Here is a 6,000-nt window from a genome sequence, read left to right as displayed (position 1 = left end):
TACAGAGGTCTAAACGATGCGGTTGTAGTTGCATTAAAAAGCTAATGTTCGGGGCTTCGATTTGATATATAATATGCCATAGTTGCCCTGACGCTAGATGACGCGAACGCGCGCACCACGCGGACACGTCGCAGTGATGAAAATCAGCATGGCAGATTTCTTCTCCAGCGATTTTTGGGCTGTTTTTGACCCAGTTTTCGGTCCAGAAAATACAAATTAAAGGTTATAAAGTGGGAGAATCCATTCATTCATAATCATCAATTCATAATACATATTTTTAGGATTTAGATGTAGCTTTTAGAGAGAGAGGTTCTCTCCTCTCTCTTAGGTTTTAAGATTAGGATTCCTCTTAAAGGAATTAGGACTTCTTATTATTTCAACTTATTATTTCAACTTCTTCTCAGGTTCAATATTCCTTTTACTTTATATTTTTCTTTTACTTTCAGATACTTTAATGCTTTTATTTAATTACTTATGTTGCCAAATTGGCTTATGAACCATTCATGTTAGGATTTTCTTTATTTGATATAAATTGAGGTATTTCAGATTTATGATTCTTATTTAGCTTTTTATATTCTTGGCTTTAATTGATTAACTGGAGGCTCTTGAGTTATCAAACTTATCGTGATTGTTAATTGTTATTTTGCTAATTGAATTGAATTCCACTAACTCTAGTCTTTCCTTAGGAGTTGGCTAGGACTTGGGGATCTAACTAATTAGTCAACTTGACTTTCCCTTGCTTTCGTAAAGGTTAACTAAGTGGGATTAAACTCAATTCTCATAAGGATAACTAGGATAGGAATTTCAAATTTTCATATCTTGCCAAGAGTTTTATTAGATATTAATTTATTAATTCCTGCAACTTATTTTCCTTGTTCAAACCTTTCAAAACCCAAAGATACTATTTTCCATAACTAATCATAAGAACACCTCCCTGCAATTCCTTGAGAAGACGACCCGAGGTTTGAATACTTCGGTTTATAAAGTTTATTGGGTTTGTTACTTGTGACAACCAAAACGTTTGTAAGAAAGGATGATTGCTTGGTTTAGAAACTATACTTGCAACGGGAATTTATTCTGAATTCTAAACCATCAATCATTCGTTCTTCAGTCCATCAAGACCACTTCTATGAAGTTGTGGCCAAGAAAAAGGTGATCCCCGAGGTCCCCTTCAAGCTCAAAAAGAGTGAATATCCGGAGATCCGACATGAGATTCAAAGAAGAGGTTGGAAAACTTTCACCAACCGCATTCAACAAGTCGAGATCTTAATGATTCTAGAGTTCTATGCTAAATCATGGATCACTAAGAACCATGATCAAAGTGTGAACCCGAACCCAAAGAATTGGCTTACAATGGTTCGGGGGAATTACCTGGATTTCAGTCCGGAAAATGTGAGGTTGGCATTCAACTTGCCAATGATGCAAGGAGATCCTCACCCTTTCACTAGAAGGGTCAACTTTGACCAAAGGTTGGACCAAGTCTTCATGGACTATTGTGTGGAAGGAGCTCAATGGAAGAGAGATTCAAGAGGCAAGCCGGTTCAACTAAGAAGGCTTTACCTCAAACCCATAGCTAGGGGATGGTTGGAGTTCATCCAATGCTCTATCATTCCTACTAGCAACCGGTCTGAAGTTACAATAGACCAGGTTATCATGATCCATAGTATCATGAATGGAGAAGAAGTAGAAGTTCATGAGATCATATCCCTAGAACTCTACAAGGTGGCAGACAAGCCCTCCACTTTGACAAGGTTAGCCTTCCCTCATCTCATTTGTCACCTATGCAATTTAGCTGGAGTTGTCATAGAGGAAGACACCCTCATTGAAGAGGATAAGCCCATCACTAAAAAGAGGATGGAGCAAACAAGAGAGCCCACTCATGGACCTCAACAAGAGCATGAGGAAGTTCCTCATCATGAAATCCCTGAAATGCCTCAAGTGATGCACTTTCCTCCACAAAACTATTGGGAGCAAATTAACACCTCCTTAGAAGAACTGAGTTCTAACATGGGACAACTAAGGATGGAGCACCATGAGCATTCCATCCTCCTCCATGAAATTAGAGAAGACCAAAGAGCAATGAGGGAGGAACAACAAAGGCAAGGAAGAGACATAGAGGAGCTTAAGCACTCCATAAGATCTTCAAGAGGAAGAACTAGCCGCCATCACTAAGGTGGACCCGTTCTTTAATTTCCTTGTTTTTATTTTTCTGTTTTTCAAAAATTATGCTTTATGTTTTGTCTATGTTTGTGTCTTTACTACATGATCATCAGTGTCTAATGTCTACGTCTTAAAGCTATGAATGTCCTATGAATCCATCACCTTTCTTAAATGAAAAATGTTTTAAATTGCAAAAGAACTTGAAATGCATGATTTCGAATTCTATCTTGAAATTAGTTTAATTATTTTGATGTGGTGGCAATAATTTTTGTTTTTTGAATGAATGCTTGAACAGTGCATATTTTTGAATTTGTTGTTTATGAATGTTAAAATTGTTGGCTCTTGAAAGAATAAAGAAAAAGGAGAAATGTTTTTTGATGATCTGAAAAATCATAAAATTGATTCTTGAAGCAAGAAAAAGCAGTGAAAAGCTTGCGGAAAAAAAAAGAAGAAGAAGAAAAAGAAAAGCAAGCAGAAAAAGCCAATAACCCTTTAAACCAAAAGGCAAGGGTAAAAAGGATCTAAGTCTTTGAGCATTAATGGATAGGAGGGCCCACAGGAAAAAAATCCTGGCCTAAGCGGCTAAATCAAGCTGTCCCTAACCATGTGCTTGTGGCGTGAAGGTGTCAAGTGAAAAGCTTGAGACTGAGCGGTTAAAGTCGTGGTCCAAAGCAAAAAGAGTGTGCTTAAGAGCTCTGAACACCTCTAATTTGGGACTCTAGCAAAGCTGAGTCACAATCTGAAAAGGTTCACCCAGTTATGTGTCTGTGGCATTTATGTATCCGGTGGTAATACTGGAAAACAAAATGCTTAGGGTCATAGCCAAGACTCATAAAGTAGCTGTGTTCAAGAATCAACATACTGAACTAAGAGAATCAATAACACTATCTAAATTCGGAGTTCCTATAGATGCCAATCATTCTGAACTCCAAAGGATAAAGTGAGATGCCAAAACTGTTCAAAAGCAAAAAGGCTACAAGTCCTGCTCATCTAATTGAAGCTAATCTTCATTGATAAGTTTGGAATTCATTGCATATTCTCTTCTTTTTATCCCATTTTTTTTTCAGTTTCTTGGGGACAAGCAACAATTTAAGTTTGGTATTGTGATGAGCGGATAATTTATACCCTTTTTGGCATTATTTTTACGTAGTTTTTAGTATATTTTAATTACTTTTTATTATATTTTTATTAGTTTTTATTCAAAATTCATATTTCTGGACTTTACTATGAGTTTGTGTGTTTTTCTGTGATTTCAAGTATTTTCTGGCTAAAATTGAGGGACCTGAGCAAAAATCTGATTCAGAGGCTGAAAAAGGACTGCAGATGCTATTGGATTCTGACCTCCCTGCACTCGAAGTGAATTTTCTGGAGCTACAGAAACCCAATTGGCGCACTCTTAATTGTGTTGGAAAGTAGACATCCTGGGCTTTCCAGAAATATATAATAGTCTACACTTTGCTCGAGATTTGATGGCCCAAACTGGCGTTCAAAAACAGCCTAAAACATCTTGGCGTAAAACGCCCAAACTGGCACCAGAATTGGAGTTAAACGCCCAAACTGGCACCAAAGCTGGCGTTTAACTCCAGGAATAGCCTATGTACGAAAAAGCTTCAATGTTCAGCCCAAGCACACACCAAGTGGGCCCCGGAAGTGGATTTCTACACTATCTGCACTTAGTTACTCATTTTCTGTAAACCTAAGTTACTAGTTTAGTATAAATAGCACCTTTTACTATTATCTTAGAGACTTCTATGCAATCATAGACCATTGTATACGTTTGGAGGCTGGCCTCACGGCCATGCCTAGACCTTTTACTTATGTATTTTCTATGGTGGAGTTTCTACACCCCATAGATTAAGGTGTGGAGCTCTGCTGTTCTTCATGAATTAATGCAAGTACTATTGTTTTTCCTTCAATTCACACCTACTTCTTCTCCAAGATATACTCTTGTTCTTAATTCAGTTAAGTCAGAATAAAGGGGTGACCCGTGACAATCACCTAATCTTCGTTACTCGCTTAGCCAAGATCACGTGCCTGACAACCACAAAGCGATCTACATGATGTTCAACATAGTCATTGGACGACAGCTGGAATATACTCTCTTGGATATCTAATACACAGACTGAGTCCGTGATATTAGGATCTTCGTGGTATAGGCTAGAACCATTGGCAGCATTCCTGAGATCCGGAAAGTCTAAACCTTGTCTGTGGTATTCCGAGTAGGATCTGGGAAGGGATGACTGTGACGAGCTTCAAATTTGCGAATGTTGGGCGCAGTGACAGTATGCAAAAGGACAATGGTCCTATTCCGACGCTAGCGGGAACCGACAGATGATTAGCCATGCGGTGACAGCACATATGGATTTGTTTTCATTCGAGAGGATCATACAGCTTGCCATGGAAGGAGGTAACGCATGGTTGGAAGAAGGTAGTAGGAAAGCATAAGTTCAGAAGCAACAAAGCATCTCCAGACGCTTATCTAAAATTTCCACCAATGAATTACATAAGTATCTCTATTTTATTTTCTGTTTTATTTATATTTTAATAATCAAAACCTCATAACCATTTGAATTCGCCTGACTGAGATTTACAAGGATGACCATAGCTTGCTTCAAGCCAACAATCTCCGTGGGATCGACCCTTACTCACGTAAGGTATTACTTGGACAACCCAGTGCACTTGCTGGTCAGCTGCGCGGAGTTGTGAAGAAGTGTTGAGATCACGATTCCGCCGTACCAGTTGGCTCCACCTCTTCTGGCATGATTGTTCACCTCTCCTTCATGATGGGTTGCCATATCATCCTCCATGGTTATATCAAAGTCTTCCTCCTCTTCTTCTGCACCAACAACCCTCTTTTCTCTTGCTTCCCTTCTTAATCTCAGGAAGGTTCTTTCCGATTCACTATCAAATGAGGTTAAAACCTCTTTTCTACCTGTCATACAAGTAGCACAACAAGAAACAGCAAATGCAGAGTTCACTAAACAGAGTATAGTTAGCTTGGTTAGAGCAATTTATCAAATGGTTAGTGGGTTAGCTTGCTGGAAAGTAAAGAAGTAAGGTAAAATCAAAGAAAAACACTAAAAATTGCAGAGAACAAAAATGAACAATTGAAATTAAAATTCAATTAATCAAAAGAAAAGAAAACTTCTCAATCTAGTTATCCTTCAATTTAGTAATTGTCAATTCAAAACTAATCCCCGACAACAGCGCCATAAACTTGATTCACCTGGAAACCGTCTCTCAACAATTTCCTACCGGCAAGTGTACCGGATTGTCGTCAAGTAAAAACTCACTATAGAGTAAGGTCGAATCCCACAGGGATTGGTTAGTTGATCAATGTTAATTGGAGAATTATACTAGTTGAGCGAAATCAGAATTTAATTGGGATTGCAGAAAGTAAATTGGCGGGAAACTTAAATTGCAAGAAAGTAAATGAACAGAAATTAGATTGTTGGAAATTAAATGACAGAAGCTTAAATTGCAAGAGATTAAATAGGAATGGGGATTAAGCATGAAATTAAAGAAGCAGAATATAAAAGAATGGGTAGATTAGAGATGGGGAAGCTCATTGGGGTCAGGAGATGTGTGAATTCTCCGGATCAAATTCATTTTCATCTCTTCCTCAATCAATGCATTCATTGATCTCCTTGGCAATCTTAAGTGATTAGATCCCAATTCCTTGGCAATCTAATCTCTCTAAGCATGAACAATTGCCCAATTCCTTGATTTAAGTGCTCATGGGAAGAGATGAAATTTGGTCACTGATTATACCACACAAATTCATAGATCAAAGTATTGGTAGGATTACATGTCACTATATCCATCCAAACCCCAATCTAA

The sequence above is a fragment of the Arachis hypogaea genome, chromosome 16 (assembly GCF_003086295.3).
Source record: "Arachis hypogaea cultivar Tifrunner chromosome 16, arahy.Tifrunner.gnm2.J5K5, whole genome shotgun sequence".
In the NCBI taxonomy this organism is placed as follows: Eukaryota; Viridiplantae; Streptophyta; class Magnoliopsida; order Fabales; family Fabaceae; genus Arachis; species Arachis hypogaea.
The sequence above is the reverse complement of the archived record's forward strand: the minus strand, read 5'-3'. Positions refer to the sequence as shown.